Source organism: Chaetura pelagica, unplaced genomic scaffold (genome assembly GCF_000747805.2).
Source record: "Chaetura pelagica isolate M959 unplaced genomic scaffold, ChaPel_1.0 scaffold221, whole genome shotgun sequence".
NCBI classification, from domain to species: domain Eukaryota; kingdom Metazoa; phylum Chordata; class Aves; order Apodiformes; family Apodidae; genus Chaetura; species Chaetura pelagica.
In genome coordinates, this window is record NW_009952533.1 from 1,635,493 (window position 1) to 1,647,717 (window position 12,225).

Here is a 12,225-nt window from a genome sequence, read left to right on the forward strand (position 1 = left end):
AAAAATGTGTATCTTCGTAAAAGATTATAAGCTCTCAGTATGAATAAATATAAAGAAGGAAAATGGCATATTAGGTAGTTTACAAGACCATGCAGTATTTCACTTTGGTAGCTGTTGGGCCTCTATGTGGGAAGACACTCCTGCCAGGCAAAAATATTTATCTTCAGGTTTTTGTCAGTTAGGGAAGTCCCACACAGAGGCATGTATTGGATATTTTACTTTTTTCCCCATGTGCAGACAGACTTTAGAGCATGGTTAAGAGATTTCCATGTCAGGATTATTCTGACATTTGCTCCACATGAGAGGAAAAAGAGCCAAGCTGGAAAAGCTGGAGGGAATGAAACATCCTTCCAGGCGAGAGGCATTTGAGGCGTTGCAGAGGTTTCCCTCCCAGTGTTTAGTTTTGTTCTCTTTGCATAGGAAGGAGGGGGGACAGCTCAGACCCACTCATCTTATTTGTCACTCTAATTAAATATTTGTTCCCTGGGTACAGTGCCACTCAAATATTCCCGTGGGTGTGCTGGGCTGGGTGGGGGAGCTGGCTGCTCTCCTGCCCTCCTACACATTCCACAACCTCTGGACTTGCAAGTTGTTTATATACTTCTGTATGTGCAATCTGGAATCAATTTTGGCACCAACAAACCAGATTTTAGTTTGTCAGCAGCCTTGTACTAATATGTGTGTGTGTGTAAATTTAGAAGTATAAGGATATATTGGCAAGCTATGAAGCTGTCTAAGGTGATTGCAAAGTGATTGTTAGTTCTGACTAAATTATGGAGACACTGAAAATTGCTCTCATGCTGTCCTCTTGCTCGGACTACAGACTCTACCTACATAATGGCATCAGGCTTTTTGTCTTCTCTAATATTCCTCTGCCCTTCAGGGTTCATTGTTAGCCCCACAATACACTAGACTAAGATACTATTGATGGCATGTGGGCCAGTGCCATAGTTGTGTGGGGAGAAGGGATGAATGCAGTGGAGAAAAGCACAGGTAGCACATAGTTCTGTGTTTAATTTTCCCACCGTGCCCCAGTTTGCTCTGTCTGAATTTACCAAAATAACTTCTAGATATCAGACTGCAAATTTCAGTTTCTCTGTAGGTGTCTGTTAATTATAATCGGGGCTGAGTCTGAGGAGCTACAAGCTTTTACTTCAGTTTTCTAGTAGTGTTTCACTGGTCCCTTATCTGAAAGACAAATCAGGAAAGGTCTAGGAATCACTGTCAGAGAGAATCAACATCCACAGCTATACCAGCCTGAATGCAGGATCGCAAAGGAAGAAAACTCCATTAACTGGGGTTCATGTTTTGTTTTGTTTTGTTTAGCAGTCAGGAACTGGATTTTTTTCTATTATTAATCAAGTCAGTGTCACTGCCTATACTTCTAGATTCTCATGTAGGTCTTTTCATGCTGAATAAGCCTTAGATATTTTCTGAGGAACACAGAATAAATGTAGAGCATGTAGAAAGGTAGTGTAGAACAGTAACTGAACAGTATATACTTCATAGACCACAATGTCATCATACTGGAGATGATTACCATTTTGGCTAACTACATCAGGACAAAGTCCTCCTCTGGGTTTGTTTTCTTTTGTTGTTTTTAATGATGTTTATTTAGAAGAGAAAAAAAAAAAAGCTGGTGAAAATGGTGAAAAAGTTAGACATAGTAAAAATTTAGATATTATAATCCACAAATAAGCACCTAGAAAGCCTAATTTTGTAAGGTTTTGAAAAATCAGACAGCAAGCTACCTCCTGAATAGATGACTAATTAAGAACTGAATCAAGATCACTAGTCTTACAGATCCCTCCTGAAAACCAAAGTGAACTACAAAGAACTAAGTTCCTGAGCTCCAGAAGCCAAACCAGCTGATGCTCCCTGTTGATGTTGTAATGCACATTTCAGCTGTTTGTAACCAGTGAGGTGATATATATTTCTCCCTCTGCTTAAACTGACTAAGTGAATTAGGGTTTAAACTGTATATTTGCTCTAGAATTACATCTAATTCCACTCTCATCACAGCACAACATTTAAACATAAAGTAGTAAACTCAATCTTTCCAAGTCTATAGCTTGTTGACATTGAACCTCACACAGTTCTTACGCTGTCTGCTTGGGCTGACATGGCGCTATTAGATCAACAATACCAGCTGTTTTTTTAATTCTCTTGGGAGCCAATATTTAAATAAAGCTAAATATTAGGTCTGTGCTTAGATCTATTCTATAAATATTGTCATTAATTTAGGAGACATTTGTTTTCGGATTTTTTTTTCTTTTAATTTTTATTGTTGGATCTTTACAATCTTGCATTTGTCATTGGTTTTTAAGGTACTCACAATAAGTGTTTTGTTTATCATACTTTCGTAGTGCAATTTTTCTGTCATGGTTAGATGTTTCTAGTAGACTTCAGAATCTGCTTTGCCTCTGTAGTAATTTTAATTACAGGTTCACATATTTATGTCACTGAGTATGTAAAAAAGAGCAGGGGGCTGAGACTCAGTAGGATTTGGCATCACTTACTTCCTTCTGGGTGCCTTAATGATGGCTTTTCACAAAATAGAAAATCTCCTCTGTGATATAAAATGTTACAAGGTGGGAGAAACTAGGTATTACAAGCCTTGGTAGAACCCATCCATTACAGTGCTCCTCTACTTACCAAATCTATATGTATGTCTGAAAAACAGCAAGCTGCTTGTGGTTGTGCTGGGAGCTGATACAGGCTGATCATCTGTGTCAGGGAGTACAGGGTGAGCCCATGGCTGAAATTACCAGTGATGAGTACTTAGACAATACTTGAAGACATTTTATGTAGCAAAATGTGGCTTGTATATGCAGTTCTCACGTCAAGAGAGTAACATAATGGTTTTTAAAACACAATAAATTCAACTTGTTGTTTTATACCTTGAATGATTAATCTGTGGGACATATCAAGGTGGGACAAATTGAGGCATCTCACCAAGGGATCACTTAGGTGAGAGCTTTGCAGGGCTTGAAACAGCCCATGACCACTGTGTCAAGGCACTGCATGTAAGTGCTATCCAAAACATTAACTTACCCAAAGGCTGGGAAACTCACACAAACACAGCATCTAGATCTCACTGTCAGAGTATGTTATAGGATAGATTCATTTTGGTGCCAGTCTGTGTCTGTATAACATACACCCATCCCAGGTATAGGGTGGCCTTCTGGTTTATCTTCAGTTTTCTTTCTTGGTTCACTAGGGATGTTCTTGACACTGCTCTTCACTCATATGAAATGTCTCAGATAGTCATGGTGTGTCTTCTCTCAGTAGTAGGCTTAGGTTCAGTGTGAGGACACATGAGGGAAGAAACAAATAGAGTGAATACGTAAGCGTAATGGTTATTTGATAAGGGTAACCAGGTTTTAGGCATGAAGATGCATAATTAACATTTGCAGCCAGCAGATGAAACATTTTCATAATGCAGCTGATAAAGTGTCTGGCTTTATTTGTCCTTTAACACAGAGCTCACAGACTGCATACACATTTGCCATCCACACTGGCTGTATTTGCAGCATTGTATCAGGCTACCCAGGTCCCAGAGAAACCATAGCGCTGCCTTCCTGCCATTGTGCACCAGGAAGGGCTGGCTGAGTGCTCACATCCTGGTTTCCCTTTCCCTCCTTCGGCTCTGGGATGCATTATTTTTAAGCAGCCAGAGTAACAGGAACTGCAGGTTGCTCTCTGCACAGGAACAGCAGCTGAGCCATGGGCGGGCTGGCCCCAGAGTCCCCACTGCAGGCAGCGTCCTCCAGCTTGCAGGTCATGGTGGGCTGGTACCAGCTAGTGATGGAGGAGAGGGACATGCTCAGCGTGTATTTGTGTGGGTCTAAAACTAAGTACTTTTTTTATGCTTACAGTATTGTCTGAATCAGCAGTAGTGTGACCAGCAGGCGTAGGGAAGTGACCTTGTGCCCCTGTACTCTGAACTGGTGAGGCCGTACCTCTAGTACTGTGTTCATTTGTTGGCTCCTCACTACAAGAAGGGCATTGAGTTGCTGGTGCATGTCCAGAGAAGAGCAACCAAGCTGGTAAAGGGTTTAGAGAAGAATTCCTGTGAGGAGAGGCTGAGGCAACTGGGATTGTTTAGTTTGCAGAAGAGGAGGTTGAGGGGAGACCTTATTGCTCTCTACAACTTCCTGAAAGGGAGATGGTTGAATCACCGTCTGTGGCAGTATTAAAAAATGTGTAGATGTGGCACTTCAGGACATACTATGGTCGACATGGTGGGTTTTTTCAGTTTTTTCTGGGTTGACATTTGGACTCTGTGATCTTAGAGGTCTTTTCTAACATGAAGATTCTGTGATTCTGTAATTCTATTAAATATAATACAATGTATTTATTTTACTAAAGGTGGGAAATTAAGCCCACCTTTGTAATAGAGAGCTCTTAAAGAGGGAGAACCTGAAGCCAGTTGCATTAAGACCCTTCTGTATGAATCAATGTAAAAAAATCAGAAGTGAAATTAATTATTTAGTACTTGTGTCCCTTCACGTGTCCTTTGGTCCAACTTCACATGCCACAGGGAACTACCATCCCTCAAAGCTCAAATACTCTGTCTGTGCTTTTTCCTGGAAGATTAAGTTATCATTTGCAGGACTTCACCAGAGATAACTGGTTTTGTTTGTTTTTGCATAGAATGAGAACACTGATAAGATTTAACAGCAGAAAATGGTATCGTTTCCAAAGTATTAAGGAGGATGAAAGACAGTAGCTTGAGAAGAGATGGTGATGTATTAGACCTGTTTCTCCCACTGTTTAAACCAGTGTATATCCACAGAATTTGTATTCCCATTTATTCTCTATGAAATGCAGAGACACCCACAATCCTGAAAATAGCTATGAAACAAGGGGAAAAAAAGTCAGGATGTGAAAGGGCACCACAAAAGAGATTTAAAGGGTTTTATATGGAAGAAAAAAAGTTGAGGAATAAAAACTGTGTTGGATGATTTGAAATCTCAAATACCTCAGTTTGTACACCTTGATTAAAAGGAGAACTTCACTCAGCATATCCCAAATAACTGTGACACTCATCTGGGAATTAGTGATGTTCTTCACCACATAAGGCAAATATGGAAAGAATGGTTTCAGACTTTTGAAGCAAATTAGAAAAATAAAGGATCTTCTGCTGGTGATTTGTCTGACTGCCAATAGTTCTTGAGTATATGCAGCAGTCCAATTAGAGAAATGTGATTAACAAGTTCATTTTTACTTATGTTATTAAAATGGAAGAATTTGTTGCATGTTATGATACAAAATTGTTAATAAAATAACTGGAGGAAATTCCGAATACATTCTGTTACAGAAAAACATGATTGCCTACTGATGCTCAGTGCAGGCAACACTTCTTCATGTTCATGTGTTTTGGTCCCATTTTTCATTAATGTTTAAAGTGTAAAAAGGGATGCAGTAGTAACAGAACTGCTTTAACCAGATTTCTTTCGAAGGGGTATGTGTTAGAAGGAAATTTTACCACCTCTTTCCATACAGAGTGTGGTGAAAACCCCTCAGCCAGACACAGTGGGTCTCCGGGCAGGAGCTGCATGTTCCTGCCTTGTATAAGTGCCTACAACATTGTGGACACTATGGAAAACAAATGTTGAATAATTGTTTTGTTACTCGGTCAGGCTGTTTGGGGTAAAGGCATTTCATGTCCTGAATCTTTTGTTTTTCAAATTCTTTCAGTCACAGCCTATTGTATGTCACACTGGTAGAAAGAGGTTCCAAAATGTTTTGGCAAAGGTTCCTAGAAACACTGTTTTCAGATTTGAAAAATCTCATCGAGGAACACCATTGTCTGCCTGAGCTGCCTAGAGCGGGTTTTTGAGGCTCCAGCATTATACATTCTTGTTTTTGTGATGCTTAACTTTTGGAAAAAGAAGCAGAAAGTATCTGTCTAATGTACTGCATCCAAGATTTAAAGTCAACTCAGATTAGACATTGCAATTAAATCCTTAGCCTGAAAAATGCATGCTAAGCCTCTGAGCAGTATCAGCAACAACAGGAAAAGGCTTTTCCTCTGTTTACCTCCAGCACTTTAACTTGGAAAAGGCTTTTACTGACAAAGCTGAAGTGGGATTTAACACTGTATGCTGGAGCAAAAAGGGTGTCGTGAAGGTAGGCTGATAAATCAGACTTTTTATCCCAGCTGAGGATTTGGCTCCTAATACATTGTTAGTCTAATAGAGAAAAATTAAAATAATAAAAGACAGCGAATCAACAATCTTCACAGAAAACCGAGGAGTTTTGGCAACAGAAAGTTCAATCTCCACAAGAAGTTCTCTTTTTTCCAAACATTTGGACATCAGCTCTGTCTGCTCTGTCCTTTTGAGTTTCCTCTTTCTAATTCTGAGCAAATTACTGCATGGAGCTACTTCCATGTGTCAGAGCCAATATCATGTAGCAGCTGTAGTCAGGATACACCAGAGGCAAGCCCTGCTCTGCAGTACTGCTCCCAACTGTTACAGCCAGGGAAGAATCGTAGAATGCTTTGGGTTGGAAGGGACATTTAAAGGTCATCTACTCTAACCCATCTGCAGGGAGCTGGGACATCTTCAACTAGACCAGATTGCTCAGAGCCCTACCCCACCTGACATCGAATGTTTCCAGGGATGGAGCATCTACCACCCCTCTGGGCAAGCTGTTCAGTGTTTCACCACCCTCATTGTAAAAATGTCTGTCTTTTATTTAGTCTGAATCTACCTTGTTTCAGTTTAAAACCATCACCCCTTGTCCTATTACAACAGGGCCTGCTAAAAAGTTTGTCCCCATCTTTCTTGTAAGCAGCCCTTAAGAAGCAGGTTGCTGTCAAGAGGATGTTCTTCTCTGCCTATTTGCACAAAAAATCTTAGCTTCCTGGAAGGTGTCATGCTTCTCTTTCTCTTACCCCTCACCAAAATAGTATTATTTAACCTTGTAAGTGTTTTTTTCCTATAGAAATTGCCTTCTTTCTGTTGCACAAGTAGTCTGCAAGTCAATGGGAAGAGAACAAGGGGGTCTGTCAGACAGTGAACACTGGCAGCATGAGCAGGGTGCTGCCCTGGGTACCTCAGTGCCCCACTGCTGCTGGCTGAAGGCTGTCTTCAAATGGTTATACTTTTTCCTTAGTATTGTTTGTCCTGGCATCAATGTTTTTTAATGCTAGGTAATACAGGTTCTGGGAGAAAAAGTTCTTAGTGTTTGGAAGTAACAGAAGTTTACTACAAATGTATTGGGAAAGTAAGGGTATATGCCCATAATCAGAACTGAGTTAGTAGTGCATTTTATTCCAACTATGGTGTTATTTTTTTGTCTCTTTATTTCTGCTTTTTTTTTTGGTCATACATAATGATTGGGTTCTGCTTTTGAAACGGGAATGAATAGCTGTGAGGGAAATAAACGATACTTGTGTGGGAGGAAAGAAAAGCTAATTTTAGAACAAAAATCATCGGTGTCCCCTTTTACCCTATTATTTTCAGCAGCTAATCAGTTTTAATGAAAACATCCTTGATGGCTAGGATAAACTAACTGGCAGCTACAACTGGAGGAAGTTGACAATACATTTATTGGGGAGCGTCATCTGTTCTGTAGCTCTTTAGCCAATGACCATGTAGTTTAAATGTGTGTTACATCAGATCTGGTAAAATTGTCAAGCTGTTCTGCTGAGTGAGTTGAAGTCGATTCATGAGCGCTGCATGTGGAGATGTTTGTACATGTTAACCAGAGACAAGTTCCCTGTTGCTGTAACTTAAATCCATGTGTCCTGACTCACAGAAGGTAAACTTAAACGTGGCCTGTATTTAAAACAGCAAAACCGTGTGTATGTGTGTATTTTTTGCATATAGTATACAGGAAAAATGTAGGGATTTTGAATGCTAAACCCAGGTATTATAGTAGCTTATGGAGCTACAGGATTACATACATTTAAAAGAGCCTGTGTGGGAATTATTTTTATACATGTTTCTGAAGTCAGCTAAAATAATTTTAATATTAATGACAGTGGATTTTCTCAAGAAAAGCTGACTTGCCATCCCCCTGAGATATTTCTGTTACCAAAGGGCACATGAGCTTTCTATATAACATCTGCTGCTCACTCACGTTTCTTTTTTTTTCTTTTTTTTTTTTCCCTCCCCAAGAAGTAATTTATTCTGAATTAATGTGAGCTATGAGTTTAAGTGATGGGTAATGAATGAAGGGGAAAAGAAATCAAGAGTTACTTTTCCATCATTTCTTCACATATTTAAATTTTTAAAGAAAATTAAAACATTTTCTTGTCAGGTACAGGTAAAGAAAAGTCAGTTTCAGATTCTCCTGAAAACAGAAAGACATGTTGCAGATTTTCTTGTAGCTTGCTATTTTGCAGGAAAAAAAAAGTAAAAATGAAGCAATCTAAAGAAAAGTACAAAAGAGAGAGAAATGTGGTTAGGCATTATCAGTTTTTTGGTTTTAGTTTCATATATAGACAAAGGACAGACGATACTCAGACTTAACTGTGACTAGTGAAAGTAGAAGCACCGTCACTTTGTCTCACCCAAGCAAAGCTGTTAGCTGAGCATGGTGAGCCAGGTTACTGAATTCTCATGATGCTATTTAATTTAAATTAAAGTATTATTGGCAAAGGAATACTGCAGGAAGAGCTGTTTAGAAAAAGCTGCCCTGTGTAAGACTTGCTGATACATGTTACCCTTCAAATAATGGAAAAGCTAGTAAATGCTGTCCAAGATCACAGTTTTTCTAGCCCAGCCCTGAAACCTTCATCCATGTGGGCCAGCAGCAATGGAGAGACCAGCCATCCCCACAGAATCCCTTGACCCACAGTATCAAACAGAGCTTGTAATATATGCATAAACCCACACCTGAACGCCTGTCAATTCTGTTGGAGACCATCTCTCTGGTTGTATCAGTCCAGCACATGCCAGAGGGGAATGAAACAGAGAGGGAGTGCTCCCAAGGTGAGCAGCTGGGAGGTGTGATGGCTGCTGCTGCTCTCCGGAGGACACTGAGTGCATTCAATATGCTACAGAGCCAGGGGATTCATCTTGGGATTTATTGTTTCTGCAGCGATGAGTGAATGCAGTAGGGAAATGGTGAGCGGAAAAAACCAGAGCCATTAAAGTCATAGGACTGCAAAGATATGAAATATGGCTGCAACTGTCCAGCCTGCACTTCTCCCCAAATAAATAAAACTGACTTCCAAGTAAGAGGTGGGAGCCAAGAGGTTGTGGAGAGGGTAAAAAAAAAAAAGAGAGAGAAGACCTCCCTTCCATCTGGGCACAGGATTTATATCCATAATCTCTGAGGAAACCAAATAAAAGAAGGATGCATTTTTCATCTCTCTCCCACCCTGTGAACTGTAATTGTGGTAGAGGTTCCTACCCACTTTCACGTGGGAACGGAGAGTGAGTTCCACCAAAAAGTGAGGAGCCTTGTCTTCAGGATTCCCCGGGGACAAGAAAAGACGGAACCAGTAAAGCCCCACCAGGTTTCTTTATTTCTGTTGGAATGTGGGAACTGGAGCTTTTAGGTATTGTGAAATCTCAGCTCCTTCTACCCAATGAACTTAAAAAAATTTATTACAAGAAGAGATGATATTGAGGTTCAGTTTTATTTGTATTCAAAGATCTGGTTTTGAACTTGGCAGAGCAAATTTTTGCAGGGTTTGGCTGTTCTTGCAGGACCTAATCCAAAGCCCATTGAAGTCGGGACGAATCTCTCCCTAGACTCCAGTGAATTTTGGGTCAGACCCCTACAGTAACATTGATTCTGATGGTTGCAGAGGTTGAGATTTTATTACTGTAATCTACATAAAATATGCCTGGCTTTCATTTTAGATATTTCCCTCTTTCTTTTGCATAGAGTTTAAGAATTATTTTTTTTTTCTGGGAAAAATATTTATTTATTGCTATACTAAAATTATGAAATATATAATAATTATTGTTATATGAAGTTAAAGGGAATTCCATGGAAGACTAGACTCAAAAGTTCTGTCCATTTCTCTCATTTAATTTCCCCATGTCTTTTGATGTTTACTATATTTTTACATTATAAGACATGCAGCTTTTAATTTCTTTTTCAGATGAAGGTTATCTCCCAAAATGGAAAATAACATGAACGGAGACTACAGCAGACTTCATCCAGGTTTGAGTCCTAATTTTGCATATAATTCTGGATGTAGATTTTTTGATAGCAACATCAGTGCATATAACATTTAATGCATGGCTGTCATGCTCTTATTGAATATAATTTAGGGTCTGTCAGGCCATTCAGAGTCTAGTTTAGAGTCTGCACTGAATCAGAAAAGAACATGGCACAGACCACAAGCAGATGGTCCTTCTTTCATAGGAAGGTTGGTCCCCTTCTGCAACACCATCAGGTTTTTTCTGCCCCACACTGATTGCTGGATATGGACACATTTATTTTCAAGGAGCTCTGTGAGGCAAAGCACGAGCCAAGCTCAATTATGGCAAAGCAACCAACATCTCAACAAGCCTAACTTCTTCCTCAAAACAGCTGGTCCATGTAATTGGCCTCCCAAGCTATTTTCTGCACCCAAACAAATAATTTTTGCCACAGATGAGCAGCAGTGTGCAAAGTCCTCAGAAAGCTGCAGGTTTTGAGGCTTGAGACATTTATAATTTAAGGCTCCCTAGGTTTGATTCTGTGTTGCATGAATAATTTCTATTTCTGTGCTTTCATTTCTATTACCTCTCCTGCTGTTGTCCTCATAGTCAGTATGTTCATCTTGACATAGTGAGATCTTTAGTAAGTCATATTCTTGCTATATAATACTAAGATGTTCTTTTCTCCTCTTGTTTTTTAAATTCAGTAAGTTATAAGGCAGAGTAACAGACCAAATAAGAATTTACTGTTTAGTTTAATATTTGAACAGCTTACACCTCGACTTTTCAAAATCCTTATTTATTCAGATCTAAAAAAAAAAAAAGATTATTTTGTCAGATTGGGTTTTTTTTCCTCTTTTGTTTATTTTTTATATTTATATATATATTAGATTACTGGTTTTGACAGCTACTTATCAAAGTAGAACTTTACTATTTTACTACTTGATTTATTTTATTGGGACACAAGCATAAAACATTTTTTGCATTTCTGTTTTAACTGTGCTTAGACCATATTCAAACCCCTGAACCTTCAGCTCAGGTGGCTCCAGTAAGCAATGCCTTAAAGTTTCAAGGTTTGCAGTTTCAAAACTGAAATCATTAAGCAGGCAATCTGGGAAGAGTGAGAGGGTGTGGAAAGTGCATATGCTCTTTAGTGTTACAGTGTCAAAATCTGTACAACACAAATAATAGGTAGAAATATTCCATATCTGGAAATTGTACTTTTCAGGCAAAGTGGTATGACAAATTTACATAAGTGAAATTGCCGTGTTCCTGGTATTTTTGGTAACAAATGTGGGGTGATTTTATACCCAGTACTTAATCCCTAAGGTTACTTTCAGATGGAAGAGAAACAGAGAATTAGTGTTGCAGAGCTCAAGGAGTGATGGATGGTGCTGTTACGAATTCAAATCACACAGCCCTTGATTTATTCAGGAATTTTCAAGAGGATGGCAATATATATTTCTAATTTCCACTGAGGATGAATTTGGTGAAAGGAAAGAGAAATTATTTGCTAAAATATAAGCTGGAATCAGGTACTGGATGCCAATATTAACACTCTTAAAGAAGACTTGTTTCCTGAATTAGACTACAGTGCACGCAGGACTTTCGGCAGTGAATTCGGAGCTGCTGACAGACACCCCCCTTACAGGAGGGCTGGTGTGTGTGATTAAAAGCTGGTGATGAGGGTTTTCACTGCCAGTTCTGCCAAAGCCCTGACCCTCCCCACAGCCTCCCTCTCACCTCTCCTGCTGGCAGGCACCAGCCTCCTGGCAGAGGAGACAGCAACTTCCAGGGGCAGGCAAAAAGAGGCTGCCGGGAAGAGTGACTGGAAAGCTGCCCAGCGGAGAAAGACCTGGGGGTGTTGGTCAACAGCTGGCTGAATAAGAGCCAGCAGTGTGCCCAGGTGGCCAAGAAGGCCAACACCATCCTGGCTTGTATCAGCAATAGTGCAGTCAGCAGGACTAGGGAAGTGATCATCCCCCTACACTTGGTACTGGTGAGGCTGCACCTTGAATCCTGTGTTCAGTTCTGGGTCCCTCGCTGCAAGCAGGACATTGAGGGCTGGGAGTGAGTCCAGAGGAGGGCAACAAAGCTGGGGAAGGGTCTG